Source organism: Trichechus manatus, unplaced genomic scaffold (assembly GCF_000243295.1).
Source record: "Trichechus manatus latirostris isolate Lorelei unplaced genomic scaffold, TriManLat1.0 scaffold00139, whole genome shotgun sequence".
In the NCBI taxonomy this organism is placed as follows: Eukaryota; Metazoa; Chordata; class Mammalia; order Sirenia; family Trichechidae; genus Trichechus; species Trichechus manatus.
Genome location: NW_004444075.1, coordinates 200,918 through 213,862, shown reverse-complemented (window position 1 = coordinate 213,862; position 12,945 = coordinate 200,918). Strand labels below are relative to the sequence as shown.

General features: G+C 42.2%; 1 protein-coding gene across 1 annotated transcript in view; it reads right to left on the bottom strand.

Moving 5' to 3' along the window:
- INPP4B (inositol polyphosphate-4-phosphatase type II B) overlaps positions 1–11,116 on the bottom strand; it is a 961,283-nt gene extending 950,167 nt beyond the window's left edge. The window contains exon 1 of the mRNA XM_023739719.1: positions 11,030–11,116. The gene's annotated coding sequence lies outside the window, so the exon portion shown is untranslated. The remainder of the gene's footprint in view (positions 1–11,029) is intronic.
- Positions 11,117–12,945: the final 1,829 nt, after the last annotated feature.

Sequence of the window (12,945 nt, the reverse complement as noted above, 5' to 3'; positions counted from 1 at the left end):
ACTTCTAAGGAAACAGTGACAAATGTAAACAAGGATTATCAGAAAATGAGATCATATAGAAGACATCCATCACAGTCTGACAGTAGCAAAAAAATGCAGATAATCTAAAAGTCTATCCCTATTACCAGCTTTCCTGTCCCCTCCTGCTTTCTAGACCTTGTCCCTGAATGGTTGCGGCCCATTAGTCTCGTTTTGAGAGGAATAGCTAAAAAACTTGTAGTGATTCATATGCTTCAGTACTAGAGACGTATTAAAAAACAAAAACACTAGAGAAGCATTTATACGCATGGGGAAAGTGGTTTCTTTTATATTCATTGCTGCAAACAAGAGCAGAGCCTACCATAGTACCTGACACATGGAAGGTGTTCAATTACTATCTGAACTAAATTGAATGATATAATTCTAAGTAAAAAAAAAAAAAAAGCAAAGCACTCATTTCTATACACACTCAAACACACACACACAAATGAGTACACTATAATGTCAACTAGGGAATCCTAGAGAGAAATATATTAAAATACTAATAATATTTTCTTTGGGTGATTTTTTTCTGCCTCTTTGTACTTTTCTCAATTTGCCAATTTTTCTTCAATGGAGATTAACTTCATTTAAAATGAGTAGGAAAAAAAAAAAAAAAAGAAATCCCAGAAATCAGCTAGAAGCCAACTGGCTCAATTATTTCTCATTACATTATTCTAATTATGTGCCATTCTTCACTCCCACCCAAAATATAAAATGGGAAAAGGAATAAGTATAGTGTGAATAAATTGGTAGATAGTTTTTAAAACATACACCAGAAAAGAAAATGTTACAGTTAATTTCAAAAAAGTCAAAAGAATCATGCATCTAATATTAAGAAAAGTATACAGGGGCTTTGTACTGTATATAATTTATATGTATGAAAAATATAGCATGGCATAAACTCCTTAGGTACAAATTACTTGTTTGCTCTGCAACTGAATTACATTTATTCTTAGACATATAATGTCACAAAGATTTATATATGGTGGTTACTGTCAAGTTTTTGAAATCTGAAAAACTCTATTCATTTAAAACTTCAGTTCTACGCAAAAATCTAAGTGGTATATTTCAAGAGATCCTTGATATTCTCAAAGGGTAGGATCAAACACAGACATTTTCTCAGATTCCCATATTCTCAAACACACAACACATAATTATCCCCAGAAAGCCATGTGCCCTGTCAAGCAGAGCATAGTCACTTAGAGGTGAGGCTGATGAGCCACTGGCTGGGCTCATGCACTGAAGGACTGCCTCTCCCATACCAGTCTCCCAGAGTGTGTGATTTAAATGCGTCCCTCAGCCGGCACCTTTAAGATAAATGGTAAAATCTTGAATCATGCAATGCTAATTCTTGCATGCCAAAGGTCGGCTGTATTTACAATTTCTTCCTCTTCTGCCAGAAGTAAAATGTTAGACTGTGAAACCTGTGAGAGCCGGAGCTCCACGGGACTACCTTGTTTTTCTAGTCTCGCTAGTTTTCTGCCTTTGACAGGGTGCAGTCTTACCACTTTTCTGTTGTTCTCTATTAGTGGAAAATATTTGAGTTTTCCTTCTCTGACAGGTTTCTGTCCCACACAGGTTCCAGCTTTTGCAGCTTTTACTGTAAGAGATCTGTGGTGAGTAGGTATGCTAACAGTCAATATTTGTTTTAATCTAAAAAGCCTAATTCATTCATTCATCAACTATGTACTACCTACTATGTTCAAGGCCCCTTGCTACTCACTTCTGCTTACAAAAAGACATGACATAGAACCTAAACAGAAATTGATCCAGTGACCAGTGGTACACATTGCAACCACATCCTTTTTCCACCTGTGGGGTTTATTGGGTAGCTGCGTTCCCACTGACAGTACATTCTGCCTGCAGGTGGGGACCTGTATAACTGTTTGAAATGCAAGAAATAGGCATGTGTTGCAAACTACTGTTTTTTACAAGATATTGTATGAAGTGGTGTTGAATCGACATTTTTTTAGGTAAAATATGGATTTTGAAAAACATTTATGTGGGACACATATGTCCCCCCGTAGTCTGGGGGTAAAATTTGTGATACACACATATACTGCTGGACTCTAAGGGTAGGATTGGTGGGATGAGGCAAGAAAAAAATCCATAGTACCTACCAAAAATTCAAACACACTCAATGATTCAGTATGCATTCCATTAATGAAAACACATGGTATTGACAAAAAATTCAAAGCAGAAAATAACTGAGTCTTGAAAGGGTTAATTGCATAAAGTCTTAATTTTACAGTAAAAGCTGCAAAAGCTGGAACCTGTGTGAGGCAGAAACCTGTTAGAGAAGGAAAACTCAAGTGTTTTCCACTAAAACTAGCAGTAGAAAAGTGATAAGACTGTACTGTGTCAAAGGCGGAAAACTTGTGAGACTCGAAAATCAAGGCAGTCTCATTGAGTTCCGAGTTCCAGTTCTCACAGGTTTCATTGTACAGCTTTCTCACAGGTTTTGCTGCGTAAAGGTTTTTTTTCAGAAATAAATTCAAGTATTTAACTCACCTAACGCCATGATTTCTGACATTGTAAGTGAAATATGCATGATTTCTACTGTAATAATTTTTTAAAGTGTCCTTCATATGATTCCTATGTTGTAAATAACTGCTTCAGAAGTATATTTCCTTTGATAACATTTCTAGGATTTGCTTCAAAAAGCTCCAAGAAGGAAACAAAGTGAGTACAATTGTAGATAAAACACCAATGTCTTGAAACTTGGTGATGAGTACATGGGAGATCACTATATCACGTATTGTTTGAAATTTTACACTAAAAAAACAAATTTTTGGTTTTTTTTCTAAGAAGTGTATTTCTTAATTATGCCAGCTGAAGTTGATTAACTTCTTCCGTTGGTCTCCACTTTCCAAGAGCCACATCCAATGAACAGGACTGAAATGTCTTCTCTTGTTTTTTGTTTATTTTTTTATCGTATTTTAGATGAAGGTTTACAGAACAAGTAGTTTCTCATTAAACAGTTACTACACATATTGCTTTATGACAATGGTTAACAATCCACAACATGTCAACACTGTCCCTTCTCAACCTTTGGTTCCCTATTACCAGCTCTCCTGTTCCCTCCTGCTTTCTAGACATTGTCCCTGGATGGCTGTGGCCCATTAGTCTCATTTTGTTTTATGGGGCTGTCTAATCTTCGGCTGAAGGGTGAACCTCGAGAGTGACTTCATTACTGAACTAGAAGGGTGTCTGGGGGCCATACTCTCGGGATTTCTCCAGTCTCTGTCAGGCCAGTACATCCAGTCTTTTTCTGTGAGTTAGAATTTTGTTCTGCATTTTTCTCCATCTCTGTCCAGGACACCCCTGTCAGAGGAGTCAGTGACGGTAGCCGGGCACCATCTAGTTGTACTGAACTCAGTCTGGTGGAGGCCGTGGTAGTTGTGGTCCATTAGTCCTTTGGGCTAATCTTTCCATTATATCCTGTTTTCTTCATTCTCCCTTGCTCCTGAAGGGGTGAGACCAGTGGAGTATCTTAGATGGCCGCTTACAGGCGTTTAAGACCTCAGACACTACTCACCAAGGTAGAATGTAGAACATTTTCTTTATCAACTGTGTTATGCCAATTGAGCTAGATGTTCTCCGAGACTATGGTCCCCACAGCCCTCCACCCAGCAATTCAGTCCCTCAGGGACTTTGGATGTGTCTATGGAGCTTCCATGACCTTTCCTTGCACAAGTTGTGCTGGCTTCCCCAGTAATGTGTACTGTCTTACCCTTCACCAAAGCTACCACTTACCTACTGTCTATTTAGTATGAAATGTCCTATTTTGGTGCATTGTTGTTGTTTGTTGTTAGTTGATGTCAAGTAGATTTCAACTTATGGCAACTCCACGTGCACAGAGTAGAACTTCTCTATAGGGTTTTCAAAGGAGCCCTGTTGACACAACAGTTAAATGCTCAGGTGCTAACTGAAAGGTCGGTAGTTCGAACTCACCAGCCACTCTGCAGGAGAAAGATGTGGCAGTCTGCTTCCGTAAAGATTACAGCCTTGGAAACCCTGTGGGGCAGTTCTACTTCGTCCCATAGGGTTGCTATGAATCAGAATCAAATCAAGGGCAACAAGTTTCTGGTTACTGGTTTATAGGGTTTTTGGACGCAAATCACCAGGCCTGTCTTGTGAGGCACTTTTGGGTGGGTTGAAACCATCGACCTTTTGGCTAGTAGTTGGGTGCTTAACCATTTGTGCCACTCAGGACTCTTTTTCTAACACATAGGGGAAGGAATAAAGCTATTGGCTTTTGTCCAAAAACCCACTGCTGTCCAGTTGATTCTGACTCACAGTGACCCTATAGAACAGGGTAGAACTGCCCCATAGAATTTGCAAGGCTGTAATCTGTACAGAAGCAGATTGTCACATCTTTCTCCACTGGATAACCTGGTGGGTTTGAACTGCAGACCTTCTGGTTAGCAGCTGAGCACTTAACCACTGTGCCCGCAGGGCTCCTTCATTGACTTTTGTATGACCTCTAATTTAATCATTAAACCAGAAACATGGATGCCTAAACCCAGTTTAACAAAAAGAAATGGTTCAGATAACTTTCAGCTGTCGTAATAACCAATAAATTGCAGAGCTGATCCTATTTGCTCATTGTGATAGCCAGACCCCCAACATTACAAAGGACATTTGGGAATCTGCTGAAGCATCAGTGACGTAAACTGCACTTTTTTTTTTTTTTTGCATTGTCCCAATGTCAATGAGATAGAGAAAAGTGAAAAATTACGGTCTTCAACTCCTAGAAAAAAGGGAATTTGCTCAGCCGTTTTGTGAGAGGATAAGGATAAAAGTGCAAATGGCTAATACAGTGTCTATTAGAAAATGGCCATAACAACCATTGTGAGGATGGCACAGGACCCGCCAGTGTTTTGTTCTGTTGTGTGTAAGGTCACTATGAGCCAGAACCAACTTGACAGCACCTAACAACTAACAACATACATTTTTCTGTCATATACACTCAATTTTCCCTTACCCTTCTTCTAACCCAGTCATAAGCAGAATTCAGGCACACTTAATTTAATTAATTCCTAACAATTCCTCAAACAAGCAGACCCCACATAAAAGCAGTGTGTTAAATATTACAAATCAAATCTGTAATGTACTACAAACAATAGAGCTTCTAAATATACTACTAGGATTTAGCTGCCTGTTGACTTTAATTTCATTAACTCACTCATGATATAAATAAATTCTGTTTAAAAGAAAAGCTTTAATAATGATATATTGCAATTAAAATGACCCAAGATTACTGAGCATCGCACACTGCCACCTAGTGCTAAATGTCTCTTTAACTCCAAATGTACAATGGATGCCATTAAGAAAGTGAAAATGCTGTATTGTAAAGTGAATTTACCAAAAAGACAGGTTGATAACATATTTATTCATGATTTCTTCAAGAAAAGAAGTTTATTGGGAGTAAGTGGAATTGCAGATACTATAAAGCCACTCCTGTCTCAAAAGTTAGGTAAGATCTGATTAGGTTAGCAAATATTAAAAAAGTGTAGATTTTGTTTATGAAGGCATAAAATGTTTTCTTTTCAAAAAAAATGCAATTATTTATAAATATTGCACACCAAGTATGCATCATACCTATTATGACGTGATGGATGCTGATGATCTAAATGGAATGTGTGAGCATCTAGCAAGCTTGGCCTATGAAGATGTTCATAAAGAATTCATAGGATATTTAATAGTCACTAATGATACTTCTGGAGCCCTGGTGGTGCAGTGGTTAAGAGCAATGGCTGCAGTTCAAACCCACCAGCCACTCTGAGGACGAAAAATGTGGCAGTCTGCCTCTGGAAAAATTACAACCTTGGAGACCATATGGGGCAATTCTACTCCATCCTATAGGGTTGCTATATGTCAGAATCAACTAGACGGCAACGGGTTTTGGTCTCAATGACACTGTTGAGGGCAGCGGTGGCTCAGTGGTAGAATTCTTGCCTCCCAGGGAGGAGAACTGAGTTCAATTCCCAGCCAATGCATCTCATGCGCAGCCACCAACTGTCTGTCAGTGGAGGCTTGTGTGTGGCTGTGATGCTGAATATGTTTCAGTGGAGCTTCCAGACTAAGACAGACTAGGAAGAAAGGCCTGGTGTTCTACTTCCAAAAAATTAGCCAATAACAATCCTATGGATTACAATAGTTCAATCTGCAACCAATCATGATGGGGTACATGACCAGGCAGCAGTTTGTTCTGTTGTGCATGGAGCCCCCATGAGTCAGGACATACTCAATGCCAGCTAACAACAACAGTGATAACAAGGATACTTTAAAGCTTTCTAGAAGACACAGCTATAATCTCCTGCCAGATTATAATTTCAATTTAAGATGTCACTAGGTTTTCGTTGAAGTCTTGGTGGTGTAGTGGATAAGACCTCAGCTGCTAACCGAAAGGTTGGCAGTTCAAATCCACCAGCTGTCCTTGGAAACCCTACAGGGCAGTTCTACCCTGTCCTATAGGGTTGTTATGAGTCAGAACTGACTTGGTGGCAACTAACAACAACAACAACAGTTTTTAGTCGTACTTTATTTTCCCAGCATTAAATAATTCCGTTGTCTTTTGATTGTGCTAATCACTGGAGCTCATCTCTGATCTTTTGGCTAGAAAAAACAAAGTTACATGAAAATGAAATGAGAACCATTTGAAAGACTGGATTAAAGAAAAGGTTGCTGTAGATGACTGTTTTGTGGTCAGGAAGCAGATTTTATTTGCTTCACTGTATTCTAAAGTAGCTTAATGTTCTCTAACTACTTATTTTAAGAACTAAGGTACAAAACAGAAGACTCATATTTCTTTCAATTTTTTCACAGTGAAAATACTAAGAGGATTGTCTTTAGACCATTGTTGTATAACTTTTAAAAGCACGCTCCCTTTCGAGAAACATTAAAATCTCAGATTCTCCTTTAAAACCATTTAAAATTTGTAAATAAATGATATATTAAAAAATAACTCATATATAGAATTTCTAAAGAATTATATTCTCATTGTAAACTTGGAAGATACTTTTAATTATTATTGTTAATCTAATCGTTCAAAATAAGCATGAGAATTAAGTTGGCCTGTATCTGCAAACTTTCCTATGCTTGTAAATGTGGAAAACAGAAAACAGCATTGAATAATTTCAATATTAGGCCTGTTGCATTACTTCATTTTCATAGCCAGATAGATAGATGTACAGATGACTGGATGGATGGATAGATAGATAGGTAGACAGACAGATAGAACCTCTCCTTTTAATGGAGGCATTGCCTCCATCCCCTTGAGAATCATTAATTTAGATAATCCCTAAAGAATCTTTGGTCAAATCCATGTGACCTGGAAAACTTCTCAAGCTCCAGAAGGAAAATTTCCTTTAATCAGCTTAACCAAATTACTGCCAAGTCTGTTTCACTTAGTTCTGCAAAGGGCTATTTTGAGGCCTCCGCCACACAATCAGGACAGCTAGACGGTACCACTGCCTAATGCAAAAGTCAGAACTTAACCAAAACATTGCAAGTCAATAAGCTGGGTTTGGAGAACATAATTTAAGAACACGTATTGAAACCCAGCTCTTCACTCCTCACACCATGTTGGGATTATACCTATCATGTTAGTTGAATATTAGGTGAAGTTGACAGTCAGTTGATAGAAAAAAAAAGAATCTAAAGTTATAGCCCTTAAGTATTCCATTGGCCTTGTGGTATACCAGCTGTAATAAAACACTTCCAGGAAATAAATTTGATAGTGGTTACAACTTTGTCATAAGATAAATTCTGCTGTAGCTGTAGATATATAAACAATATGGCTATAATGCATAAAAATTCATAAACATTTTTAAAATGCTTCTATTAATCAACACAGGAGTGAACATTTATAAAGAAAATGAACTAACAAGCTTTGATTCAAGTGACCATTGTGTCTGCAACTCTGTAAGTTTCCTCAATTTCTCACACATCTCATTGCGTTTTCTAGGTATATCCTGCATTTAAAGTTTTGGAACACAAAGGCTGTGTGCACCTTGCACACACAAAAATGCAATCACAGTCATCATCATTTGGCTCTCCCGAAGAATAAATGTTCAAACTGAAATTATTTGTTTAATAATCTCATTTCTTAAGCCTGAATATAAAAAGTACTGTATGATTTTAAATGTGTCCTAAGGAGCTCTATAATCAAGGATTTCTAACGCAACATAAAAAAAATAGTAGTAACACAATGGCCTATGGAACAGATTCCCTGGGGCTTTAGAAAGAGAAAGAGGGCATGCTGAAAAAGTAAGGTACAGAATATAGAAGAGACAGATACAGCTTTCAACTGAATATTAGCATTTAACTTGAGCTTATTTAAAACAGAGCGTTTCTATCTATTAAAATCCCCATGGTTGCAAAAGACAATAATTTATTCCATACAGATTACAAAACCTATGCTATTTGTATACCTAATATTAGTACTGGCTGGGGATTACGTACTGCGAAATAAGAAAATGTAATAGACAATTCAGTCAACATTTTACACTCTAATTATGATTCCATAATTTTTTTTTAAACTTGGTATTCTTAGATGTTGGATACTTACCTGGAAACTGACATCCATTTGGTTGCTAAGATATATGAGATCAGCTTGCAGTTTTTTCTCTGCATTTCAGAGAATCGCCCTCTTGGGTTTTGCCTCAAAGTAGTGAAAGTTAACTCTGCCACCCATGTGAGGATTTACATTACTTATACTGGGAGATACTCCAAGGTCTCAGAAAAGAAATGAATTACTTTCAATTTGCACAGTTTAGAATGACTCTCTAGCTTTTCGGAATGCTTAATGATTTTCCATTTCATACGATTAAAATATAAGAGCACAATTTTATAATCAACTCTAACTGATGGAATTAGTCTGTGCTATAATGAAAGCTTTTTAGTATTTTGACAAAAATCTTTTGAAAAATGAAGTCAATCAATTTGCATCCCCAAAGTGAAGCTCAAACCCAATATTTCAAAAGTATTTTCTGCCTACAGCTTCGTGTGTTTTTAAACAGCTAGAGGGACAAGACTAAACTCGGTCTATCTGGTTGTTTTTATATTTTATCAAAGGATCAAAAGCAAAATGCAATTATACATGTGCACACCCTAACTGGTCTTTAGTTTATCACAAATAAGTACTGGTTTCCCTCATTAAAGAGAATACTCTTCTAAAACAATCAGCAAGTATGTTTCCTAATGAGGTAAGCATCTAGCCTACCTTTACATGCACATTTCATAACCTTTCAAGGGCAATCTTGTAAATCACATTTTAAAGAAACACTCTGAACAAGCATTCCATTACAGTGGCATTTTACATTACTACAAACCCAATAGGTTCAATTTTTATGCCATGCATTTATCACAAAGCTGTTGAGCATTTACTCTCATTTCCTACCAATGCTTTAGTGGAGTATATTGCAAAAGAACACAAAATAATGCAGTCTCCATATGCTAAACGAGCTGATGATGTCCACCTGCCCAGCCTTTTCCCTTCTCAACTTCTTCCACACTATCAGCCAGCTGCCCTGTTGGTGATTACGTGCACCTTGTATGCTGATTACTAAGTCAGATCCCTCCCATTTCTGGTCCAGAACCCATTAAGAAAATTCCTGTTATAAGCAAGATCTTTGAATGTACTTATACACCTACAAAAGGGTTATCTACTGCCCATCTTGAGGCAGGAGAAAATGAATTTACTTCTGTCTTCTAGACTTTTGCTTGCTTCATAGTTTCATGCCTTTCTAAACAAGTTCTGCCATACTGAGAGGAAGGAGATACGCAAAATTTAACACCTGGAATCATAAGATGTAATGACCTCAAATAACACATCTCAGAAACAGGAAGGAAAACGTGTGGAAGAAGGAAAAAAAGAGGCAAAGGAGCAAATCTGCATCATTAAAACCAGAGTAATAGAAAACCCCACCGGGTTTTTTTCCAGCAAGTTTTGTGCAGCAGCAACAACAATCAATATTCGCATCTTCACCCTTATGAAACCTCTTGTACCCAAACAGAATCTGCTGGGTCCCTCTATACCATCCCTCTCTACTGTGTCCTCAGGGGCAGAAAACCATTACCCAAAAGGGAGGAGATTTCAGAGGCGTAGGGAGGGACAAAAACAGGTATCTGTTTGTCAAACATGCTCATCTTAATGCCAGCTACAAGCCTGAAAGTCCATTCAGCAACCAGCCCCTGGCTCCTAGACATCTTCCCGCTCTGGGCCCTGCCACAGGGGCTACCACAGCTTGCTGGAGCCTGCAGCGCCGTTCTCAGACTCCAACCAATTACGTCCCCCCTCGCGCCCTGTGCCAAGGCCATTGCTTCCTAACACCCTAGTAAAACCTCTTTGGGGTAGGACGAGATGCCTGATGGCTGGGATGAGTTGCCATGGGTGGCAGGGTGGGGGTAGTGGTCATGAGAGGGGCTGTGTAGGAAAAAAACAGAAAATGGGGCAACTGAGACTCCAGCATAAGCCCCCACCACCACCACCCCCTCCCCCCCACCAAGCCTTAAGGACGACTTCCCCTGAAGCGGGCTGCAGCCGCAGCTTTGCCGCCGGGATGGGAGTGCCGGCAAGCCTGGGGTCTAATGCATCTCTTCAAGGGACCGCGCAGGTGGGCGCAGCCTTGGAAGGTCAGCGGGGCCAGAGCTCAGAGTTACCCGGGGGCCCGGAGAGTGTGACTGTGACTGTGGATATGAACACGCGCGCGCCGAGCAAGGCAAGCTCGGCGAGGGGTACAGGCGGCGCAGGGGTACCCCAGCAACCAAGAAGAGACAGCACACCCCTGCGCCTTAGATGACGGGGCTGTAGAGGCGATTGAGGCTGCCAGACTGAGAAACTTGATGCAAAACAGACAGGCTCCCCCCGCCAGGACATGCCCCCAACCTCTCAGACACGCTCCAAAGCCTCTCGAATCACCCACCATCCCTCACCTTCCCGACACCTCCCCTCCCCGGCAAAAATCCCCACCGAGCCTTTAGATCCCAGGCGGGTAATTACCTCTCCCGAAGGCGGAGTGGGGGGCGGCAGCGCCAGCAGACACTTTTAGCCTGACTTTCCTCCGTTCGAGTGTGAGCGTGTGTACGCCGACAAGGAGCTGTAACCTGCTATTTATAGACCGGAGCCTCAGCACCCAGGGCGAGAAACCGTGGAAACTAGCAAGCGAGGCGGCGGCGCAGGGCGCGGGCCGCGGCTCCCCGAGGCTCCAGCGGCTCCTGGGGCTGGGGCTCCGGCCGCGCTCCTCGCTCGCCCGCCCCGCCGCGCGCGCCCCAGAGAAGTTGTCACCGGCGTGGCTGCCTCTCCGGCTGCTCACACGCCCCCTGGCTCAATTGCTACTTTCTGCACCCCCACCCTTTCCTGCTCCTCTTCCTCCTCCTTTGCTCGCTCCCAGCGATCTCCTCCCAATGTCACCAGCGGCTGAACAGCAGAAGCGGCGGCAGCGACAGTCGTGCAACTCGCGCAGCTCGCTTCCCGCTCCTAGTGAAGTGGAGTTGGTGTCCCGGCTGCCCAGGCCGAAAGGACCAAAACACGCTTGCTGAGTGGGCTGACTCCCCGCACCTCAACCCTCTGCCGGGCCCTTCTGCGCGCGGGGACGGCCGCCCAGCCTGGGATTCAGGAGGCACAGCTGCCAAGCAGTGGTGAGGGGTGACCGAGGCCGCCACGCTGCGGCCGGGGCCGAAGAAACCACAAGGAAGGAACTGGCAGTAGGAGGAACCCCAGACTCCTGGGCCACTGGAAGTGCTGTCCCCAGCCCAAGGAAGGGGGAGGGAGGCAGTGTCCGCCTTTGCCTGCACTTCTGCCCACAGCCGCCCTGGAACCCTTCTCTCCCGCCACTCCTTCTTGGCCTGGGTGCAGGTCTGGCGGGGAAGACCTGGGCACTGGCTTGGCTTCCAGCTCAGCGCAGCACACGGCCACCCACCACCAGCTCCCACGTCAAGGCGGGTGGCTGAGGCCGAGCTGCTCCCAGCAAGCTTGTGATACCCCTATAGCAGCCCGAGTGCATAGGGACAGATCGCACCCGGCGTTGTTTGGGGTGTCAGGAGGATGGGGTATGTAATCACGCAGTCTGAACCGAGGCTAGAACTCCCCCACTTCATCGCAACAAGCCCACAGGGGAAGGCATGCAGACTAGTTATTCCGGGCTATGGGGTGTGGGGCAAATGACTCTCCCCATCTGCGCCTTACAAGTGCCACCTGGCGGTTCTCTTGGAGAGGTTTTGACCGGGCTGCTCAAAGGTAACTGCGCCCAGGGTCAGCCTGTCAAAGGCATTCTCAACTTTTCCCTCCCTAGGAGCACTTTAAATTCTCATTTTAAATAAAACACAGTGTGAATGCGTGTACACGTGTGTTACATGTACTGCTGAAAGAGTTTGGAATCCCAAAGTCAGGAGGGTAAAATCGATGAGGTTGTTAAGGCAGTAGGTACAGTTTCATAAAGTGGGAAGCTGTGGCTGCACCCAGCTGTCACCCCTGCTGTCACTGCCTGCATCCAGGCATTCATGCATCTCACAAACATTTGACTGCCACTAGGCTGTAAGCTTTATGGATGAGCGCAGGAACTTTGGTTTTTTTTCACTACTGTTGTCAGAGTTGGAACAATTCCTAACATGCTGTAGTTCCAATAAATAGTTATAGAATGAACTGATAAACGCTGTGGGCCAGAAACTGTGCTTTGGCCATTCTCTCCCTTCATCCCTACAGACCTTCTCTTGCCTTCTCTCCAAGATGTTTCTGCTTCTCAGCCACCATCAGGTGAGCTGGATGAAGAGAAGTGGGAGCATGAGGGACAAGCAGCCCATGCAGGCTCTATCCACATGTGGATCATCCTTGAGGAGCCCACCAAGCAGATTTCACCTCCATGGGCCATACAGCAATAGATGCATCCTATTCATAAAGATCTGCTGGAAAGCTGATAC